This window comes from Corvus hawaiiensis, chromosome 25, assembly GCF_020740725.1.
Source record: "Corvus hawaiiensis isolate bCorHaw1 chromosome 25, bCorHaw1.pri.cur, whole genome shotgun sequence".
In the NCBI taxonomy this organism is placed as follows: domain Eukaryota; kingdom Metazoa; phylum Chordata; class Aves; order Passeriformes; family Corvidae; genus Corvus; species Corvus hawaiiensis.
Genome location: NC_063237.1, coordinates 6644567 through 6663575, shown reverse-complemented (window position 1 = coordinate 6663575; position 19009 = coordinate 6644567).

Here is a 19009-nt window from a genome sequence, read left to right as displayed (position 1 = left end):
AAGCACTCACAGTCAGGCTCTGAAGTGGCATCACACAGAGATGCAAACCCTGCTCTGGACATTTTATCAGATTCCAAAGCCTCAGGGAACACAGACCACAGCACAAGGTGTTACAGGGCTCCATAAATATTTAAAAGAACAAAAAGCAAGCTCGGTTTGACAGGGACCTGGCTCGCTGTGACTCGGCCCTCATCCTCTCCTTTGCCTGGGCTGGGATCCTGGCCACCCTGCATGTTTTAAATTAATATCCATGACTCTCCTGCCTCCCTGGCAGCACCTTTGCTTCTCAGTGAGTCACAGCAGGCCACCAAGCTGGGATAAAGCCCTGCCTGTGTATCTCACGCACCTCTCCAGCCTATGTATGTGGCTTTGTCTCCACAATGATTTTGTGGAGAGACATGCACAGGCTTCTCTTTCCTCTAGAGCCTCTTCACAGGCTGATTTGGACTGAAGGGTGGAGGAAACAAGCTCGTTTTTCTCGGGCATTGTGTTAAAAATACCTTCACCTCTGCAAGAAGCAGCTGCTGTTCCTCACCAGCATCTTTCTCTTTCAGACTGTGGTGCCCGTGGTTAAAGGGACAAAAGCACACGGATAAATTGAAGGGACAGTGCTGCAAGAGAGCTAAATATAAGTGCCCCAAGAGCAGTGTTTCCCAATTTGAGAGTTGTTTGCTGCTGGATTTCTACTCCCCTGACAAAAGGTCTCTTTCACAAGCCTCCGAGAAAGCACCAGCGAGCCCTGGGAGCACACGGCCAGTGGGGACGAGGACTGTGGCTCACAATGGCTCCTCTCCCAAGTGCCAAAAACCAGACACATTTCACTGCCCACGCCTGGGAACGCGGCTGCACTGCCCTAATGAGGCTCGGTGTGGGCTGGGTGGCCCCAAAAGTGCCCCAAGCTGGCGAGTGAGACGCGATCAGCAAACCTAAAACTTGAAGGGTTTTTAAGCGCTTTTGACTGGACATTTTATTCCTGTGTAGGATGCATCCGAGAGATCTATTATGGCTGTCAGGCGAGGCTGGGGCTGCAGAGGAAGAGTTAAGTGATGCCCAGTGACACTTGCTGTAATCAGATTTTCACATTGTTTGAGGATATACAGTTCCTGAGCTCCCCAGCTGTCCAGCCTCATAACCAAACACATCTCCCAGCACGGGCACGACGCTGCTGTAACTGAATTCCCGAGGAGGCCTCGGAGGCCAGCATCAGCCTGAGCGGACCCAGGAGCACCCCAGGGCAAGGCTAATGCTGTGATGGAAACCAGGGCGCCAGAGCTGCTCCCCTTCCCCTGTGCATCATCTGTCATCGATTCCAGTGGGGAGGGCATGGCCAGCTCCACATGGGAGTGGGGGAATGTTCTCCTCAGCACAGCCACCAGCTCGCACCCCAGGCAGGGGATGAGCCCGGCTGCAGCCCTGGGACAGCTCATCTCAGGGGCCTCAGCCACTTTCTGAAGCCAAGAATTTAGGAAAAAACCTCAAATCCCCAAGTCACACACAGGTTACTGGGGTTTTTCCTTCCTCTCTCCTGGACAAAGAGCTCACTGGAAAACAGTAGTTATAAACCACACTGTGACCCAACTTGTGCACACCTGAGAGCTGGAACCCTGACTGCAGGACGAAGCCACCACTGAGCTGGTGCCTGTGCTCCACTGAAACAGTGAAGCCTGGCAGCGCTGGGCAGCCTGGGACACCTGTGGGGATGGCCAGTGGTCACCAAGCCCTGGGCACGAGGCACTGCACAAACACAGGAGTGCAGCCCAGAAAAGGACGGGGGCACACGCAAGGATGCACGAGTCACTGGCAACACATCCCTGCTGGTGGTGCAATAAAGTACATAAAGCCCTTATTTTTCTTAATTATTCCTGATATTTCACCTGTCATGTTGTCAGCTTCCTCTGAGAGCAACGATAAATAGTGCTTCTCATCTCACACCCTCAGGGAAAGCTTGCTATTTATTCCTGTGATGGGCAAGACATCATGACTAATTAGGAAAAATGGGAGCCCACTTGCACCCCAGCAGGAGAGGTGTCATCAGCAGCTGCTCTGAGGGAGACGGGTGGGTTTGGGCTGTGGACCTTCAGCAGCTGCCCCCGAGGCATTTGGTTGCTGCAGTTTGGGAGAGGGGAAAGGTGGAGAAGGGATTCCTCCATGCCCCAAGGATTGAAATTGCAGAATGAATGGATTTTCCACCAGGTAAGTGGTCCTAAGTGGGCAGATGCATTGTCAGACAGACTGCCCAAGAGATAAATTATAAAGTTATAAAATCAGGGTGTCCCTCCATCCCCACTCAGCCCCTCACAGACCCACGGAGTTCAGCCTCTGCACTCCCATCATAAATCCCAGCCAGCAGTGCAGTGCCAGGGGCGGGAGGATTTACTCCTCCTATTCACCTGCCACCACACACACTCCCATCATAACAAGGTAATGGAGATCAGCGCTGCAGAGGACAACTCGTGGGAATGGCAAACACATCAGATTAACAGTAAGGAAAATTACTTGCAAAAAATGCGGAAGTTGCTGTGGCCGCAGACAAGAACAACGCTTGCTGTAATTCTCAGATCTGCACTAAGAGCAGAGGCAAGACAGCCTCATCCCTTCCCTTCTCCCACCAGAGCTGGATTCATCCTAGTGAATGTCCTAAACGCACACCCAGGGGTGAAACCCTCCTGTAGATGCAGAGACGAGGCTGGTGCTCACCAGTGCCAGCACAGCTCCCTGGGGAGGGGGAAGGAGGCCCCCACACCCCCAGCCAGTCACAGCATCTGCACAGCAGCCAGGGGGGAGCTGGATGAGTCTGTTCCCGGTGACATGCGGCGAGGGCCGGGCAGAGCTGGAGTCTTTATGTTGGGAAAACTAATGAGCACAAAACTCCTCTTGTCACTGTCACGTCAGCGAGCGCCGGCGCGGATTGTCGCAGCCTGTTCCGCACTGTCATGTCGGGTGAGAGTTATTTGTTTGCAAGTTCTACCTCTGGGCACCAGCCCCCTCTAAATAAGCTGTCAGAGACAGCGGCAGGTGGGAGAGGTGCGTGGGGGAACCTCCTCACAAATCGATGCAAAATAAGAGATCTCAACCGGCAAATGTCTTAACCGGGAGCTCAAAGCAGGCGCAGGCAGCCGTGGGGAGCAGCAAACCTGGAGCAGCGCTCCAGCCCCGCCACAGGCCCAGGAGCACGAGCTGCACTGGATTGACTGGGAGAGCGCCAGCCCCAGCTACGGGGGCGAAACAGGGCACAGCAAACTCCTGCGTCAGTGCCTCATTTATCCAGGATTTATCTTGGCTAATGTGCCAAGGCTGCCAGATCTGCTGCATTCCCACCCATCCTGCTCCGGGCTCCCGGCCATGGAGCGCTCTGATGATACAGAGCTCCGTGGGGATGAGCACCTTCTCCCGGAGCCACAGGGCGGGGAGGGAGGAGAGGTGGATGGGACAGAGCTGGAGATGGGCAAAGGAAAAGGTGTAGTTTCGTCATCAGCCTGTCTTCCCAAAAGCTTTGGTGCAAAAGAGCCGCCTCTTTCTGCCGGGCTTCACAGGCACCCGGGCACCCATCCAGGCGGAGAGCGATGCGGGAATGTCGCTCTTTCCAGCCATCGCCGAGCGCCAGCTCGCACTCTCTCCCTCTTTTCTCACGTTCGTTTTGGGCTCAGCGCTGCTTCCCATATGCCACCAACATTCCCCATTCATAAAACTCAGCACCTCGCTCACGTCTCCGTAGAGACACTGTTTATAGGAAGAGCCAGGCACCAAACCCTGCCTGCCAAGCACATTCCAGAAACCAGGAAGACTCCAAGAATTGTGAGAAAATATGGAAATGACGTCTTCTGGAGTGCAGGTGGGTGGAAGCCAGGAGATGCCCTCTTGGGCTCTGGCACCTCAAACTGGGCCAGCATTGGCCCCATTCAAGATCAGCTCACTGCCTTCCCTCCTCAGGGGCCAGGAGGGAATTTGTCACCTTTGGCACAGAGTATCCAACCTGTGCTCAGAGCATCCCACAAGCAAAGCTCCTGGAGCCTCTAGAAGGTGAGGAAAAAGTTTCTTTCCTTAGGAAGGGGAGCAAAAAGGGAAAAAAAAAATGAAAATACCAAAGCACCCAGCACCCCAGACATTTCTTCACTCAGCAGGGACTGGGGGAATTCCTGTTTGCAGATACAGTTTCTTACAGCAGGCTGGTAAATTAAACTAAAGCTATTTACTCTGTATTTACAGGCTTACAAATAAATCTCAGAAAACAGTTTAGCAAGAGAGGCAGGGGGAGGAAAAGCATTTTCTAGGCCAGATATAAACAAACAAGGCCACAAACTTCCTCAAAACTCCTTGTTAGCGCGGGGGGAGGGGAGCTGGGGGTGGGAATGGTTGGAATAATGCAGAGCTAGGGAGAGCAGCATTCCTCATTTGCAGGTAACAGGAAAGAAAGAACCGAAGTGGTGCCGTGTGAGGGAAGAGCTCTACCGATCCCACATCTCCTGCCTTCACTGACTGTGGCACCAAAGCACAGCATCACCACACGTGGCACCATCACGGCAAACAGACCCATCCCAGAGCCACTCCCAGGGGTTTAATGAGTTGGGAGCACATTTTGCCTCTTCAAGGAACACAATTGGCAGGCACCACCCATTTTAGGTTATTCTAAATTGCACTGAAGTCTTCTCCTGGGTCACCCTCAAAAGCTCCAAGGCAAAGGCTGAGGGTGCTACTCATTATACCCTTTCCACCTCTGCAGAAGCCAAAGGAAAGATGCTGTGAACAGCTCGAGCACCATGAGATCCCCACACTCTCAATAAGATTTTTCTTTCCAGACGGAGTCTGGCACTGATGGTTACCAGGCAAGAAGGAGCGAGCTTGGCTTTGGCACTCACTGCATGACCAATCTCTTCTGTCAGGGGGAACAAAGACCCAACCAGTAACCCCACCCCAGAGCCAGAAAGCCAATGCACATACTCGGGGCATGAGGTAATGAGCTTAAAGTTACCATCTATGTAATGAAGCTCTCTTTGCTGGTGAAGCATTAACCAGGGAATGTATGGCCTTCCTGACTCCAAGCAGCTCTTTTCTCCTGCATTCTTGGGTTTCCCAGGAAATTCAAGATGAAAAGCCCCATTTCAAAGCCACCGTTCCCAGACTACACCTGGAGTGCAGGCAGGTGACCCCACGGTCACAGCACACGCTGTCAGCACCCCTCAGGTAACAGCACATCCCCTCTTCCAGAGATTGGATGAGGCCGTGTCAGAGCCAGCCCTTTCTGAAGCCACACGCCAACCTCGCCACTGTTCACCCTGGCCCCCAACTCTGAACTCTCCTTTCTGCTGTGATTCAAACCAGGGCAGCCAATTCCTCCTCTTCTCCCACACCCAAACGTGCTTAATGCCATGTCCAACACCTGCCTTGGTGTCCCCTACAGGACAGGAGCGATGTCCATCCCATCTCCAGCTTTTCCTGCAAGAAACCCCACCACACCCCTGCTGCAAGCTGTGCCCCAAAAACCTCAGCCCCATCTCCCCCCTTGATGTTTTTGTGTGAGTGCAAACTCGGAGCTAAATCAATCCTTTCCCAGCGCTGTGCACCGGGCCGCTCGCCATGCCCTGCTTTCCTTTGAACCTCACCTGCTCGGAAATAAAGAGCTTGGGCTAATCTATAAAAATATTTTGGATGCTGTGTTCAGCAGCTCTGGGTTTCTGCTTTCTTCTTGTCCTCCCCGATTGACACAGGTGTCTAAGAATAGTTTACATTTGATACGGGTATCATTAGTGATGATCTGGCAGGCGCTGCTGGTGCTCTGCCGTGTGCCCGGGGAGCCGGCGCCGCTTTCAACCTCCGGCTCCTTTGTTGTGGAGCGCGGGCTCCGTGTGGGTTACGGAGCTGGGGCTGGCGGGGGATGTTTGCTAATCAGGCTGGTGGCTGCAGCGAGCCGGTTTGGTGATAATTATGCTCCGGTAGAGCTCTCTCTTCAGGCAGCTGTGGTGCAGCTGAATCTGCATCGCTGCCGCCGGCACCGGCTGGGTCTGAGCTGCGGACCTGGCAAAGCAGGGAGATGCCAAGGATGGAGCTGCGGCTCCTCGCACCCAGAGCAGGGCTGGAAGTGCTGCAAGCAGGGGGAAAGATGGGGAGCAAGGTGATGCCTCTTGCCCGAAGTGAGCCTTTCCCCAGAGGAAGATGGGAAGCAGAGGGAGCTGACTGATGGCTGCTGACCTATGGCATTGAGTCCATCTGTACCACAGATTTGGTGCCCGCGGCTTCCCTGGATGAGCTCAGCTCATTCAGTAGCACTAAAGAGCTTGTTAAGCAATCCCTCGGTTTTCTGCTGACTTCTCCAGCTCTTCTAGATGGAGGCAGAGCTGGCACCCATCCTGAAATCCCAGCATCACTCTTGGCTCCCTACTCCCCGGAGCACCGTTAGCCCCGTGCCTGCCGCAGCTCCCTGCAGGGCCAGACGGCCGGACAAGCCCCTCTCATCTCCCACAGCCTGGGAGGGCAGCAAGGGACCAAGAGGACACCACACGTGGGTCTTCAGTCGTCCCGTGAGAGGGAGAGGAATGACCTCAAACCCTTCAGCCCTGGGGAAAGAGGCACCGGCTCAGGCCCGATCACAGGCACTTCCAGCAGGGACATCTCGAGCTGGAGCACACAGAGGGAAGAAATTAATGTTTCTGCAGGAGACTAAGCAACAGGCTCAACAACTCCCTGGATTTTCCTCTTCCCTGGAGTGGTGTGTGCGGAATGCTGTGTGCAAGGAGCAAGGGCCCCGCACTGAGCAGGCTGCTGGAGAGGTTGTAATCCAAGCTTAAGGACAAACAGCTGGTGATTAAACAACAGATGGGAAGGAGGGAGAAGGGGACAGATTTCTTCCCCCTTTCCTGTTGTGTTTTTTTTTTTAAATTTTTAATCCGTTCCCCTCTCAGACAGAACGCAGAGGAGAGGAAACCCCCCAAACACACTCTCCAAAGCAGAGGAAGGGTTTAATTTGCACAGATGTTCGGGAGCAGAGAATTTCCCACAAAGTGTTACAGCGTTTGGGGAAAGCACATGCCCAAAATAAACCCCTTCCTACCTCTTCCCAGACCAGAGATCCCCAAAGCTGTAAATTCTTCCAGGGAAAAGATCAGGAAAGAATCTGGGCTGGCAAATAGTTTGCCCCAAAAAGCCTGGCTATTTCAGCCCTGATGCCTCGTCTTTCCAGGGATTTTTAACTTTCAAGTGAGAGCAGAAACCCCTTCCTCAGCATCCCAGAAAAAAGGATCAAACTCTAAAAGAGGCAGGGTGCCATAAAATGAGAGCTGGATACCGCACTGCTCCTCTTCCCCACAGCCCTTTGGGATGTCTCCCTGCACAAGAACAGCGGGGAATAAAGCCAGGGATGGTTTTAGCTTGGGTTTTCTCCCTTTTCTGCAGAAAGAGCCCTCCTGTGCAAATGAGCACCATGATAAAGTATGCAAGACAGGCTTCCCGTTGGAAATGGGAGACTACAACCGAGGGATCACAGGAACACATGCAGAAAGCAAGGCTGCTGCTTCTTCCCCAATTATTGTGCACTCTCGGCTCTATTTTGTTGACCTCGCACATTTCAATCAGGCTCCAGCACATTCTGCCTTCACCTGCTCTGAATCAAAACCTGGAGGGCTCAGATCTCCCTGCAAAGGAACCCTTTGATAAGCTTGTTACGGATGCCAGGCAGCTCTGGTTCAGAGGGAGCTTTTGTACAACACCATTGCAAATTTATGTCGTCACCCGAGAAAGTTGCGGGATTTACTTGGCAGCGTGTGGGAAGGCGAGGGAGCTGAGACACTCCTGATTTGCTTCAGCAACAAAGGGCTGGAGAGGAGAAGAGCACTCCCCAGCAACCACGGCCAAGGGGAGAGCTGCTGAAGCCGGATCCAAAAAAAAAATAGAAGAAAAAATCAAAACATAGAGGAATTGGGGCACTCTGTGGAGGGTTAAAGCCAGAAACACATGGCACTGCCACCACATTTGGGTTGTCAGGCAGCCAAGGATCACTGCGGCTGCTTTAAAGACTCACTCACCCACAGCCAGGGTGTTCAGCACTGGAGCTCCAGGAGCGCTGCGGGGGCACCTCTTGGAGTACCTGACACCCCCTGGGCTCCCCGCTCACCAGGTGGGACCTGCAGGCCCAACACCCCCTGCACCCACCGGCTACTTCAGAGAGCTTCTCCTCTCCAGAAGCAGTCTGTGCCCCCCACTGATGGCTGTGCACTCAGACACTTGGAAGGGAAGGGCTATAGCTGCCTGGGTGCAGCTTAATTATAGCTGTGGGCTGCAGAGGGTCTAGACAAGCCCCATCCCACGGGGTTCTGCTCGAGCACTCGGGAACTCTCCCGCCTCTGCTGTGTCCCAGGCAAAGCCGGCTCATTTTTCACGCACAAAATTGTTCTTGTCCATCTGCACAGCTCCACAGTTACCAGCCACTTTCTCCTGCTGCTTTTCATCTCTGTGCTAAAGCTTCCCTGATATTTCAAGCTGTTCCCCATGCCTTTCCTCAAGGTCTCTCCGAACACGTCCCTTGCCCAGTGGCGGCGGATTTAAGCGATGTGACGGAAACCTACCACACACCGTTCCCTGCTTTATCCTCTCAAGGAAGACAGCGTGGCACAGAGCTGGGTTTAAGAAACCATTAGAACTATTCCATCCTGTTTTCCTCTCAAAGGCAGCACAAGGTGTTTTATACTCCTGGAACATCCCCCTGCACCCCTCCCTGGCTGCACTGTGCAGTGTCCAGTACCCTCCCTCTCACCCACGAGGGGCTGCAGTCCCGAGTGTGTCCCCATCCCTGCCCTCTGCACCTCTCACTTTCCCTCTGCATGGTAGAATTTATTTTTGTGATGAAAGCCCAAGCTGGATTTTGTGTTTTTCCATGGCTGTGGCTGTTGGCTCACAGACTCTGCAGAGCAGTGAGGGAATCCAGCCCCTCCGGCACTGAGCAGAATAACCCAGTGCATGCAAACTCCGCAGGGTAATTGGAAACATTTGCTGCTGCCGCTCTGTGGAAGCACAGGGGCACCAGGAATGTTTTCCTTCTCCCCCAGGTTTGTTTCATGGAGCTCCAGCACCCGAGGCTGAAAGAATTTAGCAGAGTTCATGACCTCTTCAGCCCCCAAAACCCAGCGGTTCAGGCATTTTTGTGTTCTGAGTTGTCTCTTACCTGAAGGGACTCTTGTCTTTCAACCCTGTGTTCAAAGAACTGCCGAATCCATTATTGAGCTGAAACCAGGCTGTCTGCTTTGAGCAGTGAGTTATCCCTGGACTTGTTTGGAGCAGATAATGATGATAAACCCGAGCATTGGATTCACACCTGTATGCTCTGGATGGAGCTAACACCCAATACCCTGCAGGTAATTTTGGTAGCCTTGCCCTTGTCCCTTATTCCACCCTCACCCAGCCCAGTGACCACGGCAGTCATCACCACACTGCTCCTTTCTCCACTCCCACATCTGGGAGCCACCCCCTAATTTCCCATGGCCATGGATGAGATGACGGGGTAGAAGCGGCATCAGAGATTACAGCTACCAGGCAGCAGGGGGTTGTTTTGTGCAGCAGGAGCATGTTCTGATCCAGGCGGGATGCTCCGACCCACCACGCCGGAGAGGCAACAGCTCTCTGCGACACGGAGCCCACACACACCACCAGCAGCACCGAGCTGAGTGGGAGAGGTTTTCCAAACACAGCATTTCCTCTCCAGCCACACCAGCACCTCAGGGGAGCGGGCACGGTGCAGGGTGGGAGCCTCATCCATCCATCCATCCATCCATCCATCCATCCATCCATCCATCCGTCCGTCCGTCCGTCCATCCATCCGTCCGTCCGTCCGTCCATCCATCCGTCCGTCCGTCCATCCATCCATCCATCCATCCGTCCATCCGTCCATCCATCCATCCATCCCTCCGTCCATCCATCCTTCCCCCAGCACCGCCGGCAAAGCTAAAGGTTGTTCTGTGCCTCAGCCCCTGAGAGCAGATGGAGCCAAGGCAGGATTGCGTTATTTCTACTGTACTGCAGCAGAGCTGAACTGAAAACTGTAATAAACCTCTTGCAGAACGTCCCTCAGCACAGAGCAGGGAGAAAGCAGCTCAACACAAGGGAGCTTAAGGAAGCTGCGCTCTGGAAGGTGAGCCAAGCTCTGCAAAGCCAGGGCCTTGGGCTCCGGATCACACACACTTCCACCAGACTCCCTATAATTTCCTGCTCTGTACTACTGCGAGGTGTAGGACCACATGAAGGATAATTCAGCTATCGCTTCGCTTGGCCCTGCTGAATGGGCAATATCAGGCTGCAGACACAATTAAAATCCTCAAACATGTGCAAAGCCAGAGACAATTAGCTCGTACTCCAAAATAACTTTGCCTCAGCCACAAATGAACATGCCAAAGTGCCAGAATAAGTCTTGAACTTGCAGATGCCCCTGCATGAAATTTAAACCCGGCTTTCCCTGTTCTCTCCACCCAAAAACCCCGCTCTGAGCACAAGAGAAGGCATTGCCAAAGCCAGGGATGCTTCAGTAAACGAGATGCAGGAGCCAGCGGATCGTTCCAAGTCCTCCCCCGAGAAAGCAAGCTGCTTGCAAACAGATTTGCAAGTAGTGAGGGGGATAAAAAAAAAATATATCTGCCAAGTTACTCATTCAGGAGACATTCAACGCAGCCAAAGGACAAATCTCTCTACACTCTGCAACATGGCGCAAAAAATCCTCGAGTATTTCATCAGAGGCGGATGTGTCAGCCATCAGGAGGGCAGTCCCTGAGCTCTCTGCCCAGGATGGCACAAGGGGAACAGGACAAAGTGGGGCTGGAAATGTGAGAAAGACTGCTCTCCCTCTGTGCCCCTGCTGCTGATCAACCACCACCAGCTTTGCCCTCAGCAAACCTGCTCCAGCTTGTCTCAGCTTTGTGGCAGTGCCTCCAAAGTCCTTGTTCAACCTCGGGAACACCTGAGCAAAGCAATCACTCCAGATGCAATCTGGATCGCCCTCCCGGCCCAAGGATGGGAGTTTATTAGGCTGCGGCCCACATCAGAGTTATTGTGCTGTATTAAATTTATTGGTACTATCTCACCTCATTAAATGCTTAAATAGACCTGACAAGACAGAAAAATGGGACTTTAAAAAAAAAAAAAAAAGAAAAAATGGGAAGGAAGCTGATGTTCACATGCTGGGAGTCACCTCTAACGCAACAGCCTCCGGAGCGGACAGGGAAGAACGAGGAGGGAAGGGATGTTCTACATCATCAGCACAGCTGACATGCTCCTTCCCAGAAAACCCCGAGAAAGCTCTTGCATCACTCCAAACTCCATTGCCCTCTCCAGCCAGAGCAGACGGTTGGGATGAGGAGGAATGAAGGGAGGAGACAGGATCCATCCCATCCGTGCTGTTAAACTTGGCTCAGCCTGAACAGGACAGGGCTCTGCTCTGCCCACCTCACACCACGCTTGGCTCTGGTTTAGGGGGACAGCTCAGCATAAGGGCTGTGGGAGCCCATTGCCCTGTGCCAGTGCTCTGTTCTGCTGCTGCTGCTTCATTAATTAAGCACCAACTGACTGTGGGAGGCATTTATTACAGAAGACAATCAGCTCCCAAGCAGTTAAAGGTCAGCGAGAGGCTCAGCCCCTCAGCTGGGATTTACACACACCCCACCCCTGCAGTCGGTGTCCAGGGAAGCACCATCCCGAATCCCCGGGCACACACGGAGGTGACAGCCCCTCGCCGTGGCCAGACCCGTGTTTGCATGTGCTGCTCTGGCTTTCAGAGCCAATCGCGGGCAAAGGGGCCAGGGAGCAAGGAGCTGTTATTTCCCCATTCCAGGGTTATTACAGCTACAGAGGGAGCAATGCCCACTGACTGAAGCAACGAACCTCTGCTCCCCAGCTGGGATCTGATCCAAAACAAGGAGTCAGGACAGGAATTCCTGCGCCCTGAGGACTGCGAATGGCTCCAGGCATCACCAGCCCCACAGCGCAGGGCAGGACAGGCAGATGAAGTGCCCTGTCCTCATCGCAGGCAGTCTGCAGCTGGAGGGAGCCATGAATTCCAAGTTGTGCATCCCCAGACAGTGCTCAGCCCGCTGGAGTCTCTTAAGGAAAAGATGCACCTGAAATCTTAGGAGCGAGTTGTCACACAAGTATTTTATCTGCCCTGAGAGAGCCATCGCTCACTCAAGCAGCCTCCGCAGCGCCCGTCCCTGTGCCAGGCACTGGGAAATGCCATCCTGAGCTCCAGCAATGCTCCTTCACCAGGCAGGTGTGCTCCTCAAAGACCAAACATCTCCGAGTTCCCGGGACAGGCCATGCAAATCCCAGCTAATTGCTATCGGGTGGCCTTTGGCACTCCTCAGGTCACTCCCTGCCTTTCCAACACACTTCAAAGTGACTCCGGGCCAGTGCCTTTTGCTCCCAAAAGGAGCTGCAGTTGGGAACGGGTTGCTTTTCCCACAGAACTGCTTCACTCTCACAATGACAGGGAGATTATCTGAAGAGACCTTCGCTCTCATTTAACAAATTAAATGACTGGATTTTTCATGAGTTCAGCATCTGAAGTACTACGCTGTTTTTGAAAATCCTGGCTGTAAATGTCATCACGCTGGGCCCTTTAGAAAAACCTGACTGCAGGAATGGCTGGGAACCTTTGAAACCCAAATCCTGCGCTGCTGAAGCGCTGACCCTAAATCGATCCTATTCAGGAGCAGACACCCATCTTTGGACGTGAAATTTACTCTCTACCTTCATTTTTATTTAAAGTGGAAGCATTACAAAAGGAGGCAAATAATGAAAGAGTTGAGCATCCCTTTCCCCCTTGTTTCTGATCCAACGGCACCGAACGAATTTCACACAACCAGGTCCCACATCCCACATCCTCCTTTTCCTTCTTGGAGCATCCATGGGCATGCTCTGACCCCCCCGCAGCGCTCACCTTTCCCAGGACAGCTCCGAGGGCACTGAGCCAAGGCTGTGACACCCTTAATTAACACCATCACAGTCCCTGTGTAAAGCCAGAGCAAGGACACAGAGGATGCCCTCTCCTCTGGCGATGCTGAGCGCTCCCTTCTCCCCTTAAAACAGGCTGAAAGACCTACACACAGCTTGCTCCTCCCCTTTCCACATCACACGGAGCACACAGAGCTCAGGCCCCGCTCAGGAACTGGTGGCGTGGGCAGCTGAGAGGCCAGAAGGAAAATGCAAAATAAATATAGAAATAAATCCCTGGATAAAAGCCAGAAAGACCAGCCTGCCTCACACTCCAGCCTGTATTTACAGCCTTGCTCCCAGCTTTGCAGTTGCTGCAGAGGGTTTAAGGGCTTTGGGCAGGGACCAGCGTTATGTGCACACGAGTGCTGCCCAGCAAGTCCCAGCAGCGGCCCCAGCCCACCATGCCCAGCAGGCTTTCCTCTGGTTTGGCTCCAGCTGCTGAACTTCCCTTTCCAGCAGGCTCAGATTGCAACCCTGGGCTGGCACCGCTCACTTCTGCCTTCCCAAAGTGAGCTATTCTTATCTCTGCTGTCTCCATGTCCTCAGCCAGGCCCAGGAAGCAGCTGATGAGAGGGGTATGAAGCAAACGGAGCCACGTAGGAGAGCAGAGCCCTCACACCTCCTCCTGGCTTGGCCAGTGACCTGTAGCAGCACCTCAGAGCCTCCCCTGCCTTGCTTGTAAAGCTGGCAGAGCACTGTGCTACGTTAGAGCACCAAAAATCAGCATCATTCCTGCTGTGGCAGTTCCAGAAGCACCCTGAGTGTGGGGGAGGAGGATGCTGAGAGCCTCCCTTCCTTTCCCCAGAGAGGCTCCCACAACACAGCCCTGGCCCTTCCCCTGCCTCCACACCCACCAGCCACCCTTCACCGGGGCACAGCATCGCACCAAAACTACACCCGAGAGCACAAACCCTCCTGTAAACCCACAAATTTAATATGCAGAGAGCGAATTCTTTAAATAGAGCCCTAAAAGGCAGCCACATGCTGCAGGAAAAGGGGGAGTTCGGCATATCGAACAATAATAGCAAGATATTATCAATGTAGAGCTGTGATTGTGCCATATAAAAAATAAAATACACACTGGTTAATCAAAGAACTACAGACACTTTTAAGTAATCCCAACTCTGGCTTTGCATAACTCCATATACCGCCAGCAGCACTCCTGTCGACCACAAGAGACCATCATATACATCAAAAATTCTCCTTTAAATTTATTTTCTGTAAAGATTGGTCTTTTGAACTGCAGTGGTGGAAGCTTAAGGGTACAAAAATCTGCCTTTTTTGTCTCTCCCTCTCGTGGAGGATGCTGATCTGTGGGGAAAGTGCTGCCACAAGCCTCTGTGCCTTGTCAAGATACCCGTCCTTTTCATGGATCACTTCTTTTATCAGCCACTTGATTAAGACATTAAAAGAAGGAAGGTGAAGGAAGGTTGTGCAGCAGGAAAAAGGCAGCAAGAAGCTTTCTCCCCCTTGAAGGCTGCATAAAAACTGCCTGCTGTCCTCCCAGCTGAGCTTATTGGGGAGCTGAAGCAGCATCCACCACTGGAGCTGCCGCTCCTGCCCCTGGCTGGGGCAAAGAGCCACCAGGACCAGGCAGAGTCGCTCCAGAGGGAACAGCCCCAAGAGCAGTGGCTGGGATGCTCTGGGACAGGTTCTGGCTCCAGGGGCAGGATGGTGGTACCCTTGGGAAGGTGGTTCCCTTGGGAAGGGAGCTGGCAGCAGGCTCCTTTCCAGCCCTGGCCGTGGCTGGAAGGTAACAAAGCCGTGGGTCCTGCTGCATTAGAATGGGAATGGGGGGGGTTACGGTTTCGTTGGCCAAAAGTGTCAAAAATAGTTATGGCCTTAAGGCACAAGCATGGCTGGCTGGAAGCCCTGGGGGTTGGAGGACTTTGAGCTCAGATGTGGGATCTCTCTCAGAGATAAAAGTGGGACATCACTGCCTCGACTTCCCTGAAACCCAGCTTTATATGCAGTGCTCTTACACTGTCAAAGAAGTTCATAAAAGTTAAATTAAATACTTACACTTCCCCTGTGAGACATCAAAGCCCTCCTTATTGTACCGGTGGGGACACCAGAGGTGGAGGCAGAGCCAAGCCCAGCATTCAGAGGTGTGTTTGAGAACATGCACCAACACATGCCCGATATAAACATCGTGTATAGCTGAGGCTTTCATGTGCTCTACAAAGCCTGGAGCACACAAATCCCTGCTCAGTCCCGGGCGTGGTACCAAAGGCTTGCTAAAAAAATCTGTTTCAACTTTTTTGTGCAGAACATGTTTAGTCTGGACAAAGAGATGAAGAGATTTTCTTTCACAATGACTGGGAGGCAAAGGAAGGGTTGCAGGAACATCAGGCCTCCCACCGGCTGTGAGCTGCCTGAGCACCCACCAGGAAAACCAGCCAGCCTGGAAAGCAGCAGCGGGATACCCTGGGAAGCCCAGCCTGGAAAACAAGCACCAAGCCAAGCCAGGACTGCAATGAGGCAGCACCTGGCAGAGACCCCCAGCACAACCAACCACATCCAGCCCCAAGTCAGAGCGAGGGATATTCTTTACTGAGGGGGCTGAGGCCCTGGCACAGGTTCCCAGAGAAGCTGTGGCTGCCCCATCCCTGGAAGTGCTCAAGACCAAGTTGGACAGAGCTCTGAGCAACCTGGTCTAGTGGAAGGTGTCCCTGCTCATATCAGGAGGTGGAACCAGATGAGCTTTAAAGTCCCTTCCAACCCAAACCCTTCTATGACAGCGCCAGCAGCACTCCCCGCTCCCCATCTCCTCTGGGGAAAGCTGGGAGAAGATTAGGGGGTGGGTTCATTTATGGAAATCTTGGCTCCAAGTCCCAGTGGAGGCTCCAGACTCCCTGGTGTAACCAGTGCATTACGGGGGGAGGAGGCGCATCCCTCCAAACGTATTTACTGCCTTTAATAATTCATCCTGGCAGACACAGCCCAGATCGAGCGCGGTCCCTCGGAAAGCAAAAGCCTTTCCGACTGCATGGATTCGGCTAATGTCTTCATAAAAGGTTCTCAGCCAGACCTCCTCTCCACATCAGCACCACCAAAGGAAAACTAATAGCTCCAGCTGGCACTCGTTGAAAAGTCACTTAATATTTCACAATGCAGGGAGCTTTGTTTAATGGGACACGTTGTTTTTCCCTAAGCAGTTGGAAAACCCCTTGACATCATATTAATAATGTCAAGTTTTATTGGCACTCTGATTTGAAATGATATTAAACTTTTCAGACTGTCTCGACTGAAGTAGGAAGCTGTTACGATGCAGACAGTTTAGATAACTGGAAAAATAATAGGTCTTGTCAGCCATGGCTTCCAGACTGCAAGGGGATGCTGCGAAAATCAAGGAACGGGCATTTATTCTCTGTCCTGTGTAGAGATGTCATTTCTGACTATGGACACTGGCTGGGCGTGGGAGATGCCATGGCCAAGGGAACAGGAGTCACCGCTGCAGCAGCTGGAATGCAGCACAGCTGGGTGTCCAGAACCTCGTTCCCAAGCTCTGCCACTGAAGCAGAATGAACTGAGGGGTTGGTTATGCCCAGAAGGAGCTGGACAAGCCCAGCAGTGCTCGGTCCGTGAGCCACATTCCTTCCACACACACCTGCAGCTTGCTCAGGCACCTCCTTCCCCACGGCACAGCTCTGCTGAACTGCCTGCGGTGGTGAGGAGCTGCACAGGGAAAAAATAAGTCACCTAAATGCACGATAAACTAGAAACTCTTGTATTATTTTCATAGACATGCTTCCAGCTTGCCTGCTGTCAAATGACTCTTCATTACCAGTTTATTCTGGGCCACTGCCTTAAAGAAATGCAGTTTTGACAACCAAAGGCTGCTCGCTGCACCTGAAGGATGGGATTTTAAATTGCACCTTTTCTCTTGCATGACATGAAGTGGTGATATTGTAACTGGGTTTCTCGGGAGGCTGGAGCAGCCCCTCCCCAGGTCCAGTCTGCAGCCTCTGGAGCTGATGGGATTTACTTGGCTCCATTAAGACGGTGCAGAATGTGCTCTGGCTGCTGCATGTCAAACAGCTGCTCTGAGCAGGGGCTGAGCCTGTGCCCGGTGAGCTCACTCAGGGCATAAATCGTCCCTACGCCACCTAATAGGCCACTCTGCTCCTCTGAACCTTCAAATATCTTCACCAGAGCTCAGACTGACTTTCAAACCAGCTCCCCCACAAGGATCAAGCAGACGCATGGCCCGGCCCCAGAGGGAACCTCCCTTTGCTCAAGTGCTTATTTATGAGTTCATTTTTATAAGGCCATAATGAGTAGCATTGCAATGGAAGGTACGTTACAGATGCAGCTTGGTGGATGTCAATCCACCAGGAACTGCCCCGAGGAGCCCCCACCACCCAATCCCTGCCTCCTCCTGACATCCCAGCCCTCCCACAGCCCCAGAGCAGCAGCAGTGCTGTCCCCAGATGCCCTGCACACGGCAGCCGCTGCTCCAGCCACGGTAGCCTCTTGGCTGCCTCTCTGCTGGCAGTGGGTGGCTTGAAAAGGCAGCCTCTCATTTTGATTATTTCCCACAACTGTGCTGTAAATCTCATTTCAATCATGGTTTTCCACTTTACCAGGTGAATAGCCCTATTCTTGCTGACAGAATAGCCAAGGCGGAAACTTGAGCTGTGTGTGGGTAATTTACAGGACAAGCTCAGCTTCACTCATGCAGATTCTATCCTTTACTCTGTGTCAGATTTTATCAATTAACAATTAACAGTGTAATGGACATCTCGTAAACCCCCTCTTTCCAGTGACGTCTATTCCAGAGCCTGGAGCTGTTTGCTTGCTGATGTGCTGCCCTTCCCACTGCAATGTCACCTGCTGCTCCCTGCATCCCTCCCCTCCACCGCCACCTCCTCTGGGGACCACAAGCCACCAGCCCCACCGAGGGTCTGCCAAAGCCAGCACTGACACCCCACAGTCACTGCAATTAGTCAGAAGGTGTGAGAGAAAATGGGGTGCAAGGCCAGTGGCCAAAGACCCAGGGGCCCACAGTGTGTGGGTCTGAACACATCAGGAACACGAAATCCCAAGAGCAGAGGGCAAAGCAGGCACTACCAAACACTCTCCACAGCTCTGTAAAGGAGGCAGGCAGCGACTGCTCCCAGGGATTTTGGGACTGATAAGAGCAGCATAAAGGTAAGGTCCCAGCTTACCTCTGGCATGCCATAGATCATGCATCATCCTGCTAATTGGAATGCACTGCGGCCTGCAGTGTCTTCAGGTTTATATATAGGCTCAGACACTATTGTTAGCAAATTTATACAGCCACTCTCGCCGGCGCTGTGCTGCTCCAGAAATTAAACAAACTCGCTCTCAGTGGGAGAGTTATAAATAAGTGACTCGCCCACTCACAAGGCTGATCCTGCTCCTCTCCCAGCAGACTCAGAACTCCTCCAGCTCTTCCATGCAGGATTCAGCAGGAGGGTTACACGGAGATCTCCCCTCACTCCCAGCTGGGTACAACTGGCACAGGGGCTCCAGTGGGAGCATCCCCGCACCCCTCAGTTCTCCAGCTGCAGCAGAGCGAGGTGGCAGTGGGTTATCAGCCCAGTGCCACCCCCAAATCCATCCCCCAGCTCCTCCAGAGGTGACAAGGTGGGCAGATCCACCAGCAGGACCCTATGAAAACCACAGGGATGTGCTGAGAGGAATCAGCTCATCAGCACCAAAACCAAATCCATTACCAGCAAAGTTCAGCGTATCAGAGTGACACAAGAGAGAAGTGTTATTAAGAGTCTGAGGTCAAGAGAAATTACTGTTATTTGGTTTATTTAAAGCCTGTTAGATGTTGTTTATCAGGGCAAAAGTTAAAAGTTCATATCAGGTTGCCAGAAGTGAAGAAGGGATTTTCCCAAGTGGCTCATGAGGTTCAGCGCCCAAACCACAGCACTTCCAAGAGCATTTCTGGAATGTCATTAACATGCAGCCCCCGAAGGTCAGGCTGTGCTCAAACAGCTCAATTTCTGACATTAAACTTGATGTCACTGGTCTGTTTGGAAATCTTGACATATAATTTCAAATTAATGAC